Below are 19,549 nucleotides of genomic sequence, written 5' to 3' on the forward strand. Positions count from 1 at the left end.
TAATAATAATGCAGAGGTGGGGTATGATGTGCACACACACCACTGTGACTTGAAGGAAACTAGATGTTGTGGATTGTGTACCCATAAAGAAATCACAAGTTGGCATCTTAGTTGACATCTTAGGTGTCTTTCTTAAAAGTTTAGAATGCTGGGCAAAGTGAGTGAAAATGGCCTTGAAAAAGGGCACCTGGGGAGGAAGGAAAACAAAATCTGCCAAGGAAGCTCCCAAAGGGGTGATCCCTTCTGGGGTAGCTCGGGGGTGAAGGGAACATGAAGGGCATTTTCTGAGAAGGGTAGCGTGGTTTGGATATGCAGTGTCCCCCACAGGCTCATGTGGTGAATGCTCGATCCCTGTTTGACACTAATCTGTGTGAAATATGGTGCTATTTCAGCAGGAAATAGCTGTGCTGACTTCAGGAAGCAGGGTCTGGGTGGGTCCCCGAGGGCCTTTTGTCCCCGGCACCAGCACCTTTTTGTTTCCTGTCTTCCGTAGGTGAGATGCTCGGCCACTTCATGGCCCTGCTGCTACGATGAAGCATGCACGGCAGGCCAAGAGGCCGTGGTTCGTTCCCTCCAAAACCGTGAGCAAACGGTCTTTCCCCCTGAAGTGGCTTCTGTCGGATGCTCTCGGGACAGAGAGGACCGGTGTAACCAATACAAAGGCACGCGTGAGAGCGTGTTCTTGAGGATGGCTAAGGAGGCTCTCCCAGTGGCAGTGGAAGAGAGCTGGGACGGCAGGAGGAAGTAAGAATAGAAGTCAACATGCCATCCTGCCCGCGACTCCAGGGTTTTCTTTCATCGTGTCTTTGATGGCAATTTATAAAAAAAAGAAAAAAAAAGAAAAAAAAATTCTCTAGACAGTTGTATTTGTGAACACCTTCCTTCCTCCTTCCTCCTTCCTCCTTCCTTCCTTCTTCCTTCCCTCCTTCCTTCCTTCCTTCCTTCCTTCCTTCCTCCTTCCTTCCTCCTTCCTTCCTTCCTTCCTCCTTCCTTCCCTCCTTCCTTCCTTCCTCCTTCCTCCTTCCTCCTTCCTCCTTCCTTCCTTCCTTCCTCCTTCCTTCCCTCCTTCCTTCCTTCCTTCCTTCCTCCTTCCTTCCCTCCTTCCTTCCCTCCTTCCTTCCTTCCTTCCTTCCTCCTTCCTTCCCTCCTTCCTTCCTTCCTTCCTTCCTCCTTCCTTCCTCCTTCCTTCCTTCCCTCCTTCCTTCCCTCCTTCCTTCCCTCCTTCCTCCTTCCTTCCCTCCTTCCTTCCTTCCTTCCTCCTTCCTTCCTCCTTCCTTCCTTCCTTCCTTCCTCCTTCCTTCCCTCCCTCCTTCCTTCCTTCCTTCCTCCCTTCCTTCCTTCCTTCCTTCCTTCCTCCTTCCTTCCTTCCCTCCTTCCTCCTTCCTTCCTTCCCTCCTTCCTTCCTTCCTTCCTTCCTTCCTCCTTCCTTCCCTCCTTCCTTCCTTCCCTTCCTTCCTTCCTTCCTTCCCTCCTTCCTTCCTTCCTTCCTTCCTCCTTCCTTCCCTCCTTCCTTCCTTCCTTCCTCCTTCCTTCCTCCTTCCTTCCCTCCTTCCTTCCCTCCTTCCTTCCCTCCTTCCTCCTTCCTTCCCTCCTTCCTTCCTTCCTTCCTCCTTCCTTCCTCCTTCCTTCCTTCCTCCTTCCTTCCCTCCCTCCTTCCTTCCTTCCTTCCTCCCTTCCTTCCCTCCTTCCTTCCTTCCTTCCTCCTTCCTTCCTTCCCTCCTTCCTCCTTCCTTCCTTCCCTCCTTCCTTCCTTCCTCCCTCCCTTCCTTCCTTCCTCCTTCCTTCCCTCCTTCCTTCCCTCCTTCCTTCCTTCCTTCCTTCCTCCTTCCTTCCTTCCTCCTTCCTTCCCTCCTTCCTTCCCTCCTTCCTTCCTTCCTTCCTTCCTCCCTTCCTCCTTCCTCCTTCCTTCCTTCCCTCCTTCCTTCCTTCCTTCCTTCCTTCCTCCTTCCTTCCTTCCTTCTTCCTTCCTTCCTCCTTCCTTCCTTCCTCCTTCCTTCCTTCCTTCCCTCCTTCCTTCCTTCCTCCTTCCTTCCCTCCTTCCTTCCTTCCTTCCTTCCTTCCTTCCTCCTTCCTTCCTTCCTCCTTCCTTCCTTCCTCCTTCCTTCCTTCCTTCCCTCCTTCCTTCCTTCCTTCCCTCCTTCCTTCCTTCCTTCCTTCCTCCTTCCTTCCCTCCTTCCTCCTTCCTTCCCTCCTTCCTTCCCTCCTTCCTTCCTTCCTTCCTTCCTTCCTTCCTCCCTCCCTCCTTCCTCCTTCCTTCCTTCCTCCTTCCTTCCTTCCCTCCTTCCTTCCTTCCTTCCTTCCTTCCTCCCTCCCTCCTTCCTCCTTCCTTCCTTCCTTCTTCCTTCCTTCCCTCCTTCCTTCCTTCCTTCCTTCCTTCCTCCTTCCTTCCTTCCTTCCTCCTTCCTTCCTTCCTCCTTCCTTCCTTCCTCCTTCCTTCCTTCCCTCCTTCCTTCCTTCCCTCCTTCCTTCCTTCCTTCCCTCCTCCCTTCCTTCCTCCTTCCTTCCTTCCTCCTTCCTTCCTTCCTCCTTCCTTCCTTCCTCCTTCCTTCCTTCCCTCCTTCCCTCCTTCCTTCTTTCCCTCCTTCCTTCCTTCCTTCCCTCCTTCCTTCCTCCTTCCTTCCCTCCTTCCCTCCTTCCTTCTTTCCCTCCTTCCTTCCTTCCTTCCCTCCTTCCTTCCTCCTTCCTTCCTCCTTCCTTCCCTCCCTCCCTCCCTCCCTCCCTCCCTCCCTCCCTCCCTCCTTCCTCCTTCCTTCCTTCCTTCCTTCCTTCCTTCCTTCCTTCCTTCCTGTTTTTCTATCTTTAAACCACACAACTTATCAATAGTAAAAGTCTTTGCAGCTGTGACTTACATGAGGGCAGTGTGGGAGCCAGCAGAGGCTCTTGGCAGGGGTGCCACCACCCTGGGACTGTTGTGAGCTTTTGGCCATCACCAGCAAGCACAGCATAAATAACACGGGTGGGCAGGCAGAGGCAAAGAGTGGAGTAGGACAGCCACTTGAGAAAGCCATCAGGGACATGAAGACATGGGCTAGAGGGAACTGGTCACAGGGACCCAGGATACATGGGACCATGGAGGCACACACACACACAGACACACACAAATGTGGAGTGTGTGAGGGGGATAACATAAGACATGAGTGACATGCTTGGGCGACACACTGAGAAACAGGGCTGGAATTCTGGGCTGCTCTAGAGACCACCCAGGAAGCTTCCTCCTTCACCACCCAGGTGGAAGTGTCTCCCTGGGTTTGTAGGCAAGACACACTGAGGCAGGACTGGGTAGCAGTCCGTAGAGCCAAGCGGGGGATCTGGTGACAGCATCTGCAGACCTGAAGGCTGGCCTGTGCTTCAGGGTCATCATAGATGTGGCTGTCCACAGCAGCAGTATCCATTCCCCGAGTCTTGTGCAGTGGGGCTTGCCGTCATGCTCAGGGTGCCCACCCAGGGACAGAGTCTTGAAGCAGCACTCACAGCGCAGGCAGGGCTGGTGCTAGTCTTTGTCCAGGTCACCTTCACACCAGAATGGTAAAGCACACCATTTTGGTGCATTGAGGATACCTGTTGGGCTCCACACTGAACATGGTGACACTAAGAGACCGTGTGTGTGTGTGTGTGTGTGTGTGTGTGTGTGTGTGCGCGCGCGCGCGTGCGAACAGCTGGCCTCTCCTTCCTTCCTCTGGACCACTGGGATGATCTAAAGGTCCTCAGTCAGAGGCTTCTCACAGGCCTGGGAACTGGCGCTCTTACATGCATGCCCTTGGGTCCGTAGTGTGGCAAAGCAGGGCTTGAGGCAGAAGGGCTCCCCATCATACTCAGCGTGGCCCCCGGGACGTCAGTGTCTTATTGTAGTGCGTACACTAGAGACAGAACCTGTGCCAGCCCTTGCCCATGGAGCTCACCTTCTTGGCAGAGTACACAGCCTTGACACTCTCGGGGCACTGGAGGCCATGCTCAGTGGGTCCAAACAGCCATCCCCTCTACCTGCCCTGGCCTCTGAGCCCATGAACATTTTCTTATGCTTCTTAACTGATAGCACTATTTAGATATACCTCATAATGACAAAACCAGGCCTTACTCCCCCCAAAGTCACCAACACTAGTGAACCCCCCACCTCCAGAGTCACCAGGAACTAGGCCATAGGTCACCAATTACAGGAAGAAGGTAATAAAATTCCCTAACCAAGGGATAGCCTAGAGGTAACCACAACAATGGGAAGGTATCTTGTCTCAGGGTGGGGCACTGTGCTGAGCAGTCCACCAACCCAGTAGTAGAACTTTCCTCAGGTCTGTAGATAGCTTGCTCAATGTTAGTTAGCCACAATCACCTTGTAACAAGCTTGCCCCTTCTGAATGCCACTAAATTGTGTAACTGCTAAGTTGTAATTTCCCAAACCTCGCTATAAACTAACAAAACCCTCTTTCCCCTGAGCTCGGACTTCTACACTCAACCTGCTATGTCAGTGAGGGTGTGTGAGCGAGCTCAAGCTTGTAATAAAAAGACCCTACTGGGTTTGCATTGGAATCAGCTCCTTGGTGGTCTTTGGGGTCCACTTAGGCATAACATCTTGGGGGCTCATCTGGGATCTCCCAAGACACGCCCCCCCAACTCCCAGGAACCCTGAACCTAAAGACCTGTGGGTAAGCATTTTGTCTGTCTTGGTGTTTCTCTAGTTTCTGTTTCAGGCCTCGAGGCAAAATCTGTAATCTGTGTGGTTGGGAACCGTTGGAGTGGATGTGCTGGGCCACAGCAGGCCTGGAAGATGTTCCGGACAATGTCAGAGGTGCCCCTAAAGTCTTTCTGCACAGGAGTGGCAGGAGCTGTTGTCTGGCTCTGTGTGTGTCTTGTCTGTTGCTGCCTGATTTTTGTGACTGAGACTGACAACATGGGACAGACTCCTTCTAACCCTCTAGACTTAATTCTTGCCCATTTCAGGGAGGTTAAAACGTGAGCTCAAAACCTCTCTGTGAACATCAGGAAGGGCAGATTAACAAGTTTTTGCAGGTCAGAATGGCCCACTTTCAACATGGACTGGCCCCTGGAGGTGACCTTTGATCCTGACATTATCCAGGCAGTTGAGAGGATTATCTTTCACTCCCATGGTGGTCACTGGGACCAGGTACCATATATCATGGTTTGGGAAGATCTAATGAATAATCCCCCTCCTTGGGTCAAATTCTTTCCACTCCCAGAGGAGTAGGAAGTGATGGCAGTGGCTCAAAACTCTCAACCCCCCAAAACTGAAACCAAGCCTTCAGCATCACTATATCCTATTTTACAGGGAGGCATGGAGGAAGATTTGATTTTTCCATCCCTCCTTACTAATCCCACCCTTCTACACAGGCATCAACTTCAGAGGGAGCTGAGGCAGCCGCATCCCACCCCAGAGGGACCATGTCCGAGGGCGGAATTGAGACCAGCCCAAAGGACTAGGAGCAGAGGGGAGGCCTCACCAGAGGGTCCAGATTCTACCATCCTGCCCTTGAGGGAGGCTGATGAGCATGTCAACCAGTCTCATCAGCACTGGCTCTTTGCCACTAGTGATCTTTATAATAGGAGGTCTCAGAATGCTCCCTTCTCTGACAACCTCCAAGACCTCATTAGTTTATTAGAAACTGTCTTGTTTACCCTCCAGCCCACTTGGGATGACTGTCAACAGTTATTGCCGGTGTTTACCACGGAGGAAAGAGAATGCATCCAGACAGAAGCCAGGACATTGGTTCCTGGAACCCCTGGAGTCCCTAACGCCAATCAGGAACAAAATGATGCTTATTTCCCCCTGACCAGACCCACTTGGGATTATAACAGCGCTGAAGGTAAGGAGAGCCTTTTGGTCTACCGCCGGGCTCTGTTGGCAGGTCTCAAGGTAGCTGCTTGCAGACTGACCAATCTGACCAAGGTATATGATATCAGTCAGGGACCAGATGAGAGGGGGCTGCATTTTTAGAGCACATAATGGAGGCTTTCTATAAATACACACCACTAGAATAGGAAGCCAGGGGTGATGTGGCTGAGGTGGCTGTGGCTTTCGTCAACCACTCCACCCCAGACAATAAGAAAAATCTCCAAAGGGCAGAATGGCTGGGAGAAAAGAGTTTGAGAGATTTAGTAACTGTGGCAGAGAAAGTAGATGATAGCAGGATAGTGCAGAGGAAAAACAGATGAAGGGATGATCCTGATTGGAGAAAAACCAGTGTGTGTATTGTAAGGAAGAGGTTCAGTGGGCAAAGGAGTGCCCCCAAAAGTAGGGTCCTACTAAGGTGTTCAACCTTAGGGCTGAAGACAGTGGCTAGGGAAGATGGGGTTCAGCCCCCTCCTGGTACCTAGGGTAACTGTGGAGAGCTGCTTGTTTGTCAGGCTGCTTTGTTATTGAGCTCTCATCAAAAAACATGTTTTCACCCTGGAGACAGGGATAGACAGGACGTTTTGCCAAGTTCACTTCCTTTTCTTTGTGACAGTAGGCAGGATGTTTTGCCAAGTTCACTTCCTTTTGATTGTGTGAGGATCACCTAGACAGGTGATCAAGGTAAACAAGTTTGACTTCTGGATGAACTTCATTGTATCAAGGTGCTTGCTCTGACTATAAAAAGGGACTGTGGAATAAACCGGGTGCCTAGTTTCTACTGGAAGCCCTCTCGAACAGATCCCATGTGTAGTGTCTTGAGTTTTTTTTTTTTTTCTTTCAACTCTCACTCCCCACTCAAGAACTGGTCAACTCTGCCAGCAGACTCCAGCAGGTAACCCTAAAAATGGAGGGGAAACCCACAGGAACCCAACATTCGGTGCTCCTCCTGTCCCTTGTCTGCCAAAATATCATGGGCTAAAGGGGCTACCGGGATGAAACAATACCCATGGAACAGGTCAGGTATCCCATTCTTTTATGGTCATACTGGAATGCCATATCCTTTGCTAGGGCAGGATCTGCTGGCTAAGTTGGGAGCCCAGATACACTTCTCAAGAGAGGGTACCCAAGTATTGGATAAGACAGGGAGCTTATCCATGTGTTGACCATGACCTTGTGGATGAATATTGTCTGTGTGAACCTGTCCTGGTGCTAGACTCAACCATCAAGTCCTGGCTAAGGAAATTTTCCAAACCATGGGCTGAACCAGGAGGGCTTGGATTGGCCAAACATGGGTCCTCAATTTTTGTGGAGCTCAAATCAGGGGCCAATCTAGCCAGGGTCCACCAGAATCCAATGTCTCTGGAAGCCAGACTGGGCATCACTCCCCACATCAGGAGACTTTTGGATTTGGGGGTCTTAAGGTCATGCCAATCAGCCTGGAACACCCCTCTTCTGCCAGTAAAGAAGCCCCACTCCAATGACTATAGGCCGGTGCAAGATCAGAGTGAAGTAGCAAGCACCCTACAGTGCCCAATCCTTACACCACACTGTGTGTGCTTCCCCCTAGAGCACCAATGGTACATGGTCCTTGATTTAAAGGATGCTTTCTGTAGCCTTTCCCTAGCCCCCAAAAGTCAATACTATTTGCCTTTGAATGGAACTACCCAGACAAAGGGCTCAGTGGGAAATTGATGTGGACAAAACTCAAGGATTCAAGAATTCACCGACCATTTTTGATGAGGTGCTACGTGAGGATGTGGGTGAGTACTGTGCCTGGCACCCTCACCTTACTCTCCTGCAGTATGTAGATGACCTGCTTGTGGCGGGAGGCAGTCAGGAAGCCTGCACAGAACATCTGTTGCAGACACTGGGAGACCTGGAATGCCAAACTCTGCCAAGAAGGCTCAGTTGTGCAAACAACACTGAGTACCTGGGCTATATACTTAAAGGAGGTAAGCGTTGGACTCTGATGCTTGCAAGGAGACTGTTCTTAGGATCCTAACCCCAAAGAGTCCCCACCAAGAACATGGATGAGAATGAAGGTGTGGCAAAAGGGGCTCTAAGCCGACCGCTTGGCCCATGGCCCTGTGGCCTACTTGTTCAAGAAACTGGACCCAGTAGCTGTGAGTTGGCCCCATGCCTCCTCATCATAGCCACGGTGGCCCTTTTGGTTAAGGACACTGACAAATTGACTCTGGGTCCAGAGCTGACTATCACTGCTCCACAAGCCATTGAGAGAGTACTGAAGCAGCACTCCCCCCCCCCTCCACACACAACTGCTGGCTTAGCAACACCACATGACACACTACCGGGCGTTACTACTCAATGCTGCCAGAATTACCTTTCAGGTACGTGTTGCCCAGAATCCATCCACTTTCCTGCCAGGCCCAGACTTGGCTGCTCCCCACCACGACTGTGCCGGAATCCTGGCCCATGTTTATGGGACCAAACCAGACATGAAGGAGACCCCACTGCTGGATGCAGAGGGGATAGGGTTCACTGATGGGAGTAATTTCATCTAGGATGGACAGAGGTACACAGGGGCGGCTATGGTGTCATTGACTGAGATCATTTGGGCAGAACCTCTGCCCACTGGCACCTCTGTCCAGTGAGCTGAACTCATCTCTCTGGCCAAAGCATTAGTACTGGGAAAAGACAAGAACCTTAACGTGTATACAAACAGCCAGTATGCCTTTGCCACCACTCATGTCCACGGGGCAATATACCAGAAATGGGGCTTGCTGATAGCAGAGGGAAAAACTGTCAAAAGCAAGGAAGAGATACTAGCATTGTTAAAAGCCCTCTGCTTACCAAAGAAACTGGCAATTATTCACTGCCCAGGTCACCAAAAAGGAGACAGTCCAATTTCTGAAGGAAACAATCGGGCAGATCGAACAAGTCACCCTCCAAATTAGCCCAGGTGACCCAGGTGACCCACACCTCCCAGAAAAAACCTGAGAATACTAAGGAAGATCCAATTTGGATAAAGGGACTGCCATTGACCCAGTGCTTGGGGGTGATGGTGGAGGTCAAACCTCATCCTCCCAGAGAAGCTGGGAGAACAGATACAGGTGAAGATATTTTGGTCTTCTCACATGGGCATCAGGAGGCTGCAGGACTTGATCCGGCATGCGGATATAAAGATCAAGGAGGCCAACTCAAAAATTAAGAACATGGCCAACAACTGTAAGGCTTGTCAGCTCATCAGTACGGTACCAAATGCCAAAAACCCAGGAACTAGGCTTCAAGGAAGGAGACCTGGAGCCTATTGGAAAGCAGACTTCCCTGAGGTAAAGCCTGGCTAAAGCTGAGGTAAAGTATGGGTTTCGCTATTTGTTGGTATTTGTAGACACTTTTTCAGGATGGACTGAAGCCTTTCCTACAAAACATGAGACTGCTCAATTGATGGAAGACATTCTTCCCAGGTTTGGCTTTCCACAAATGATAGGGTCAGACAATTTACCAGCATTTGTGTCCAAGGCGAGTCAGAATTTGGCCACAGTTCTGGGGATTGACGGAAATTGCATTGTGCTTCTAGACACCAGAGTTCAGGATGTGTAGAAAGAATGAAGAGGACTCTAAAAGACCTAGAGACTGGCAGTGACTGGGTGACTCTCCTTTCCTTTGCGCACTATCAGGTGCTCAATTCCCCTTATCAGACGGAACTTACTCCTTTTGAGATCATGGTAGGCAGTCCACCACCCATTATTCCAAACCTTCAGGCAGAGGTGATCACTGAATTTGAGGACAGAGACCTACTGGGTATTCTTTGGGGAGTCCAATGGTCCCACAAACGTGTGGCCTAAACCTCATGCTCTCTAGAGACAGGCCCTATACTGGAACCCCATCAGTAACAGGCTGATGATTGTTCTTCACCAAGAGGCATAGACTAGGGTCCCTGGAGCCTTGGTGGAAGGATCCCTACATCCTGTTACTGACCACCTCCATGGCCTTGAAGGTGGATGGAGTGACATCTTGGGTCCATTACACTCACACCTGGCCTGCTGCCCCATTCTCTGCTAAGGAAGACTATGTGGCCCTGGCTCCAAGATGGAAGGCCATGAGGGACCCTGACAATCCACTTAAGTTAAAGTTCAAACTCTCCTGAGCCTGAATGAATGTGCTTTGCTCCCTGGCGGTCTCTCCTGCCTCACCATCAAGTCCCCACCAACCCCTAATCACACTTGGGTGATAGCTAGCATAGAGACTGGTCTTCAGCTGCCCTTGAATCCAACAACTGCCCCCAAAGGCGCCTGGTCTCCAGACCTGACATGAAATAACTGATGCCCATCCAGAATGTAGGTGGAGGGATTTCTGTGTCTGCCCCGGGGGAGGAAGGATCGGGAGTGCGGGGTCCTAATGAGGTTTTTCTGCCAGTCATGGGGATGTGAAACCTCTGCCACTAAGTGTCCTCTCCTAGGAAACGCCACCTGACCCAGCTTGCCCTGTTACTGGCAAGTTTAAAGCTTCAGTTTACCCCTCACAGGGTAAAAAAAAAAAAAAAAAATACACATTCTGAGAAGCCAGACGGACCTGGGGACTCAGCCACTATATGGTCAGCAACTACCAATGCAGGATTGCTGTTCAATATTAAGCTGGTTGTAACCCTCCCACAAGAACAAAACAAGGAGGCATTGGGCCCCAATCAGGTATTGTCCCCTGCCAGACCCACTGCTGTTAGGCCCCACCCTAACAGCATTGTGACACCTCTCCGCTTGGGCTCTACTAAAGTAGACAGAAATCCAAAAACCAAGAGACAGATCCTTGCTGGTCTATGATGCTTAGTATGTGCCAAGTAATTAACGACTCCAAACCAGACCTTGGGGAGTCCTGCTGGTCAGGCTACAATCCTAAGCCTCCCTGTTGTGAGGGAATTGCTCTCAACAGCACTGTCAACCTCTCTGCTGACCCTGTTGGGTGTAGATGGCAGCAGAGGGAGCGTGCAAGGCTCACTCTTCAGTCAGCGGCAGGACAAGGCTTACGTGTGGGCGTGCACCATCCTCCCACCAGCCCCTCTGTGATCACCCGCTGCAACTGTCCTCTGACCAGACAACCAAGCACCTGGTGCCACCAACACAGGCATGGTGAGCATGCTCCACAGGCCTGGCCCCGTGTGTCCATGGAACAGTACCACGCTCAGGACTCCTGTGTGCTAGTCCAACTAGTCCCACGAATTACCTACCACCCCAAGGAAGAGGTGGTCCAGGCACTCGTTGGTGAACCAGGCCCACTGGCTAGATACAAGAGGGACCCTCTGTCCCTGACATTAGCTGTTATCTTGGGGACGAGCTTAGCTGGAGCAGGAACTGATATTGCAGCACTGGCTGTACAAAGCCAGAACCGTAACAGCTTAAAGGCAGATATTGATGAAGATATTCAATGCCTTTCACCCAGTCAGAAAAAAATGTCGATTCCTTAGCAGAAGTAGTGTTGCAAAACAGAAGGGGCTTGGCTCTGTTGTTTTTTACAGCAGGGCAGGCTGTGTGCAGCCCCAAGAGAGGAATGTTGTTTTTATGTAAATCACTCAGGAATGATTAGGGAACATTAGCAAGATTAAGAGAAAGTCTAGAGAGACACCACAAAGAGAGAGGATTCCAGAGGCTGGTTTGAAACCTGGTATAATAGTTCTCCTTAGCTTACTACCCTATATCCACCCTGCTGGGACCCCTACTCATCTTGATTTTGCTTCTATCTTTGGGCCTTGTATTTTAAATCGCTTGGTAGCTTTTATGAAGGAATGCTTGGGAGTGATACAGTTAATGGTACTCAGATCCCATTATGGAAGGGTAAGTCTGAAGGACACTGAGAGGTCAGATCTGGAAGACCCATGACTGAGCCTTCACATGACCATGGGAAGGGGGAATGAGAGAACCAGGCCTGACCCTGAGAGACCAAAGAATTAAAAATCAGTGAGTATTGTTTTAAAGTTTAAAGCACAAGCCCGAATGAAGGCCAGCTAGGGGGACACATGTCCAGCCACCTGCAGGGAAGAACTAGCCTTACTGCATTTTTTTCCTCCCCACTAGAGATACAGTTGATAGGAAACCAGCTCCTCACCTCTAGGGCAGCCAAACAAGGGAAACTAGACCATTAATGGTTTGGGGGCCTTCCTATAGTCAATCAGTTCAAATGCAGCATCCCCCTTTGTGTTTCAACCAATAGATGCTTGCCAGGCAGGAATTCCCCTGCTTTGGGCATGCTGGGAGGTACTGGGCTCTTTAAATCACCCAACTAACCTGAGCACTGGGCTCTTGGCTCTCAACAACTTTGGGTGAACCCAAGCTGTAGTTTGTAATAAAAAGATTCTCATGTGTTTTGCAACAGACTCGACTCCTGGTGGTGGTTTTTTGGGTCTTGTGAATTGAGCACAACATACGTGGGGGCTCATTGGGATCCCCAAGACCTCCCAGGACTCCTGAGCCGGATGATCGGAACCCCGGTTAAGCACTTTTGTCTTGGCCAAGTTCTGTATCTTTGAGATCTCAAGGTGGTACACTGGGTGGCCAGGGAGTGGTCCAGTCTTGGAACACCAGTTGACGAGCTAGCAAACCACAGCCATCTGGAATCTGAGAGACACGTCAGATCCCAGCGGGGAAAGGGCTCCCCAAAAGCACTGTGAGGGACACGGAGTCCCAAGTCTGTCTGAGAAGCCTAGAAAGTGGGTGGCTCCCATAGAGACAAGAAGTGCCGCCAACATACTGGTTTCGGGTTCTTACCCGCTCACCTGGCAGAATTTGGTGTTTGTCTGTCTGTCCTCATTTCTTTGGATGGGACTTGGACTGACGGACTCTATGGGTCCGACTTCCTCTAACCCTTCCGCATTTCTCCAAACCCCTCCACCTGCCTGATGTTCCCATTGCCCCACTTCCAACAGCAGTGGACTGGTGCGTGCTCTGGGTTGGGAAAGAATGCAAGGTGGAGACCAGAATGAAATTGTCTGGCACTGCTCCAGGCCAGCTAGCAGCCACCACTGAACAAGTGCTTGAAATTACAGTAAGATCAAGTAAGAAAAGTTTTGTCTGTTTAAGTGTATGTATGGCCATTACATGTTTGTTTTTGACTGATCGTAAATGGTTAATATGCTCTGTATGTCTTGGTTAAAGAGGTTATAGATTATCAGTTATTGGATATGTTTAAAGGTTAAATTCAAACTCTTGTTTAGAACGTATGTATGTGTGCCTATGTGTTTGTAACATCTATAGCGGCATAGAGGGTTTAAATAGCAACCATGTGGCTTGCTGTGCCATATGGTGTGACTCCGCCATCTTGAGACTGCTACATGGTGTGGGGAAGAGCAAGGAAGAAATTTACAGAACCTCTTAGTCATAATGCATTTTGTTTTTCATCCTATTTCCTTTTAGACTAAGACAAGTCTCGTTTTAAGTTGGTGTTGGTTTTAGAGATTGGATTTCTTGCACTGGTAAAATTTGGTTTTGACTTTTAAAGTTATGGTTATGTTTTGTGACTTCACTCCTAAAAAGGGTACTTTATTTTGAAATTGCAAAAACAGGTTTTGGAGAATGTTTAACTGTTTAAGGTGATGAAACATTTTAAAGCTTATCAGGCATTTTAAATAATGACCTTGGGCAGTCTAAGAACTTGGAACAGTTTCTCAGCCCTTTGGAGGAGGACAAAAGACTTTGGTATTTATTTTATCAATTTTATCAAGTGAACAAAGCCACACTGTTTGAGTCAATTAAGAAAATTGAAGTTTTTACAGTGTATCATGTCAGGATGAAAAGGATTTTGAAGAAGTTTTTATGTTGTCTGAAAAGCAAGAGAGAAAGCAAGAGACTGGGATAGTAAAGAAGAAAAGGAAAGAGTAGCTCGTCTAAAGTAAGAATGACTGGTTAAACCAGAAGAACAGAGCTAGGAAAAAGCTAACCTGAAGGAATAGAGAATGTCATAGAAGGTCAGAGTATGTATAGAAAGCCAGAGGGCATATGAACTGTATTTGCTTTGGTTTTCATACCTGCAAATATGATTTGAGAAAGAACTGTAAAACATATTGTTCTTCATTTAAAAGGCTGGTGCTTCTTCAATGCAAAATGTTTCCTTATGCTCTTTAAAGGGGGCTGAAGACTGCAGCTCCATGTTAGCCCAGGGTTATACAGGGTTGTAAATATGTACCTGACCACCAGTTCCTGCGTGAATGGATTAATGCTTTTCTTTCTAGCCGATAGGTGTGGTATGGCCAGAATTGTTCAAGTACAGTGTAAAATTGCTCTATATTGTTCTGTTATGCAGTTGGTTCTAAAACTTGTTGATTACAACCTTAGAACTTTTGGTTACGGGAAACTAAATGCTCCACAGTGCTATACCGTGGGAGGCAGCAACACCACCAGCGACACCTAATGGCTATGTTTTGAATTGCTGGCCTTGGCTTGTAACAGCACAGGACTAGCTGCCATGTTGGGTCAGGGATAAAGAGGGTGAAACTATGGTTTTGCTGCCATCTTTGTTGAGGGCTGCCAGCCGTGTTCAGTTCCCTGTTTAGTGCTAAGTGCAGCTTTTGTGCTTTAAGTGTTTTGCTGTTCAGTTTTAATGCAATGTGGTAGGATCAGCAAGATTTTAATGCAATGTGCATCTGATTGAAAGTTTTGCTTTGATTTTAGTTCAGAAATATATTTAAAGTTATGCTAATGACTACAGTTGGTTACAAGGTTGAGCTTTACCTAGTCTTTGTTTGGGTTTTTAAGGTTAAGCTTAGGATGGCCAACTATAAAGTTTGCCTATGTAGATCTACTTAAAATAGATAGTCCTAAAACATGCATCTAAGGAATATGCCGAATTGGAGATTATTGCATTGTTTTATAGGATGCAATTTAGAGTGGATGACTAAAGATAGACAAAGAGTAACTCAGTTATGCTGGCCCTCAAGCTTGTCAGAGATCTGATGAATATGGCATTTTAACATGTGTAAGCTTATTGTGACAGTAAGTCCCGAAATCCTGGCAGTAGCTCCCTAAGGTCTCCGAGAAGATTAGGGCACGACAGATGACTGCGACTCTGGATTGTGGTATGCTAACCACTGGGCAAGACTGTCCCAACTGACCCACCACTAGGGCCCACCCTAAACTATGGACAAAGCTGTGGACACCTGGAGAGTCATTGCTTCACATTGCTGAAGGTAAGGTGAGGTCAATCTCTTGTGTTCCTTTTTCCACAGAAGCAGTCTCTCATCTTCTGTGCCTGATGGCCAGACTGCCTCTGCTCAGGATGCCATGAGACCACAGGAGCCAGGAACACTGCCTAGGTGATGGACTAACTAGTCATCTCTGTCATTTTGATTGGTACATTTATTCAGCTTATAATTTATCCTTCTCAGGTCTCTGATCACATTGATGGCTAAGCTAAGCTAATGGTAGCTTTGCAGCTAAAGAGCAGACAATTAGATCTACTGTTAGGTCATTGGTCAGTTCATTAGCTATCTAGAACTATTAGGTATTAGATCTCTTACTTAGAAAGGCAAACAGGTTTGCCTTGCTCACAGGCTTCATGTTAGTTGCCTGTGTCTTATGGTGAATAGCTGGATAGAGAGATGTGGAGTTTATGTAGGGTCTGAGGATACAGGAGTTTAGGTTGTGAGACTCTAGAGAGTGTTGTTTGATGGTCTAGGAAAATGTTTCAGGGTTGATAAATGCAAGAAAGTTTGGAGGGTCTAGGTAGGTGTTTTAAGGTATGTGAATGTGGGTTGTAATGATATAGGAAAGTGATTTAAGGCATATTGAAAATGGGAGATATTTTAGATTTCTCCCCCTCTCTGCTATTGTTGTACTTATGATGTTATAAGAGTTCAGGAGTTCAGAGTTTTGACATTGATCAGTAGAGTTCTGATAAGTTGATGGAGCACTGACTGTTTATTAACCAGTCACAAGCTTGAGGTTTTAATTTCCTTTTGGTTGTCCTCTGAGATAGACTTACAGGTGCATCTCATCATGCTAAAAACATGTCCAGTGTGTATATCTGACCCAAAAGCCATAGCTTTTACTATGGTATTTTTAATAACTGCCATTTCTGAGGTGGACTTTGACACAGGATTTAGGAATATCTTAAACCTATTTCTTCTAGTTGCTTTGTTAAGGAAAGTCCAATCATCCAGGGTTTAGCCCTAAAGCCATTAATATATTTCTGCCTAAATTTCCAGTGTGACATGGAAGTGGAGGCTAAAAGTAGATGCTGAGTGTACAAACAGTGGCCAATCTCCATTGGTGGCTGATTACCAACAGCTGTGCCAACAGAAAAAAGTTTTAGAGCTTCAGACCATGGACACACTTAAATTGTTTATGAAGGTTATAAAACAGCTAAGAAGAACTGATATTCATTCAGTTGCATCCAGTTTTACCTGTTACTCTCAGAATGTTGTTTATCTTATATTTGATGATATGTTACTTTCCTGAGTTTTTTCACGTGTACAATCCTTATGAGACAGTAAATGCTTTGTTCTCCTATACTCAGTTGATAAGTTTTCCTTTGGTCTTGAGATTCCTCACTTTCCCTAATTATTAGACAAATTTTAACTTCTGTCTCTAGTCTGAATTTTTCTCAGCAGATTTTCACCTGGTTGACTCTATTCAGGGATCAGCTATGGACTATAAGCTGAAATCTGGACTTGCTGAAAGCTGAAGTAAACCAGTCCAGCTGATATGATGGCTCCATGTATCTTCAACTGGACCTCTAATTAGATAGTGCCCCATTGCCCAGCCTTTGATTGGCATTTCAGCCTTTCTAGCCCCTAATGCCAATGATCCTATTGTCAGAACTGAAGCAACTTCAGAAGAAGAAATCTTCAGTCCAAAATCCCACCTAACAGGCTGAAATGCTAAGTCAAAAGGGGCTCCCTGACATTAGCTATTATCTTGGGGTTCTGCTTAGCTGGAGTAGGAACTGGTATTGCAGCAACTGAACAGAAAGCCTGGAGAGACCCTAGGAAAAAAAGATTCCAGAGGATGATTTAAATCCTGGTAGAATAGTTCTCCTTGACTCTCTATCCTTATATCCCCTGACAGAACCCCTACTCATTTTGATTTTTACCTTTGGACCTTGTATTTTAAATTGCTTTATGGCTTTCATGAAGGAATGCTTGGGAGTGATATAGTAATGGGACTCATATCCTGTTGTGGAAAGGTAAATCTGTAGGATACCAGGGGTTATATCTGGAAGACCCAAGATTGGGCCTTCAAATGATCATGGGAAGGGAGGAATGAGAGACAGAATAATTAAAAATTAGTGGGTATTGGTTTATAAGCCTGAACAAAGGCCAGCCAAACGGAAACAAGTCCAGCCACCTGCAGGGAAGAACTAGCCTTACTGCATTCTTTTCCTGCCCACTAGAGATATAGTTGCTAGGAAACTGGCCCCTCTCCCCTATGGCAGCCAAATAAGGAAAGCTAGACAATTTATGATTTGGGGGCCTTCCTATAGCAAATCAGTTAAAAATGTAGCATCCCCTTTTGTGTTTCGACCAATAGATGCTTGCCAGGCAGGAATCCCCCTGCTTTGGACATGCTGGGAGGGACTGGGCTCTTTAAATCACCCAACTAACCTGTGCATGAGGCTCTCTGCTCTCAACTGTTTCAGGTTAGGGTTTGTGAGTCCAAGCTGCAGCTTGTAATAAAAATATCCTCATGTGTTGGTGGTCTTTTGGGGTCTTGTGAATCGGGCACAACAGTGGTTGAAAAGATGGGACATAATTTTTGGTTTTGTAACTTTTTTTTTGTCAAGGGCAGTGTCTTCATTGGGGGTCTTGGAAAAGTCTTTGGTGTGAGACATTTCAGAGGGAGAGGATACTATTAAAGAGGACCTCCAAGCTCACTGGCATCTGTCTGGCTCCTAACATTCCTCCAAGAATCAGGACCCTAAGATCACTTAAGAGATAGACAAGTCTGTTCCCCAGTTTCCCTGGCTGAAATAGGGGAGCAGAAGCATTTCAGGTCCCCACGTTTGCTGCCTTTCAGGTGTTGCAGGGCGACCAGAGGGACCCAATGAGATGCAGGTTAGATGGCCACAGGGCCATCTGAGCTGTGACCAGAATGCGATGGTGATCTTTGCTATGGTCTTAGGCAGATTTGTAGATCTTTAACAGAATCGTCAGGAAACGGCGTTTGACTTGCAGTTGTGAAAAGTGTTGGATTGCCTCTGAGGAGGCAGTTTACTTGGTGCATCAGCAGCCTGTTTATTTCATTTACTTATCCAAAGCTTTTTTAAAGTCAAGCCTTTAACACCTGGGTTGCCTGGTCCCTTTGAGATCTGGCTTAGTTTTTATTTGGAGTTATTACCAATTATTTTAATCTTGGGCTATACTTTCTTGCTGAGTATTCAAGACCATGCAGGCGGTCTAAATTAGCCATTTTCTCTTTCTCTGTTTAGGCGATTCCCCTGAGTTTTGGGATCCTCCTGGCCCCGTTAGCCTTTCCTGTAAGCAGTGGCACGGCCTGCTGGGGTGAGTCAAGGGCTTGCTGATTGCTTTCCCTCCTGTCACCTCTTGTCTGTAGGATGTACACTGGTTAGGGTCCACCTGTGGGGCTTCCATGGCTCTGTGATCAAGAAAACAAGTGACTTCCTGGAGCTACAGGACCTTTTGAGAACTGTGCCCCATTCCCCTGGACCTCGCTGACCTCGGAGGGCAAGAGCTTCCTTTTAGGAACTCTGTCCACACAGGTGTAAGGTTCTCCAGTGTGGCTGCTCAACACCCAGAAGGTGGCTACAGCAGTCTAGTCCTTTACATTTTGCATAACATTTAGATAAATTTTAAACAAAGCCAAAACACTTGAAAATGAGTCTTCATTAGACTTACACTTTGTTCCCTTAAACCAGTCCTTGTAATCGTATCAAGTGCAAAGCAATAACTTAAGAGAGCCCTGGTGGCTTAGATATTTGAGGAAACTTTGACCTTACACAATTAAATTATTAAAAATTATTTATTTTCGGTTTGTGGGTGTTTTGCCCACACGTGTGTCTGCACACCACACTTCTGTGCGCGGTACCTGTGGAGCCCAGACAGCAGCACTGGAGCCCCGGAACTGGATTACAGCATGGTGAGCCATCATGTGGGTGCTGGGGGTTGATCTTAGGCTCCCTAAAAGAGCAGCCAGTGCTGTCAACACTGAGCCATCTCTCCCAAAGATGTGTGTGTGTGCGTGTGTGCATGTATGCGTGTGTGTGTGCGTGTGTGTGTGTGCATGTGTGCGTGTGCGTGTGTGTGCGCGTGTGTGTGCCTGTGTGTGTGTGTGTGTGTGTGTGTGTGTGCATGTGTATGAATAAATGTCATGGGTATGCAGATGCTCATGGAGACCAGAGGAGGGCGTAGGAGTTACTGGCAGTGACGAGTTGCCTGATGCGTGAGCTATAAGCAAGCACAGTACGTTTCAAAGCAGCAAAGAAAACACAGAAAGGAGCCAAGTGCTTTGATTTAGACCACGGGACTTTGCGCATATGCCTTCCCAAAATGGTTGTGTGAGTGAGGTAGGGGTCTGAGTGAACACGCCGTCGGAGAAGGGACTAATGTCTTACTACAGTAAAGGTTAGCATCACTTTAAACCACTGGGAAACCCAGAAAATCTTTTAAATATTTTAAAGCTATACAAAGATTTAGAGCACAGCTCTTTCCCTTTGTGCTGAAGGAAGAAACTGAAGCTTTTCTCAGAGGGGAGGAGATTGAGGACTAAGGAACCTGAAGGTGACGTCCAGATGGTCAGATGGCTGGGG

This window comes from Meriones unguiculatus, chromosome 14 (assembly GCF_030254825.1).
Source record: "Meriones unguiculatus strain TT.TT164.6M chromosome 14, Bangor_MerUng_6.1, whole genome shotgun sequence".
NCBI classification, from domain to species: Eukaryota; Metazoa; Chordata; class Mammalia; order Rodentia; family Muridae; genus Meriones; species Meriones unguiculatus.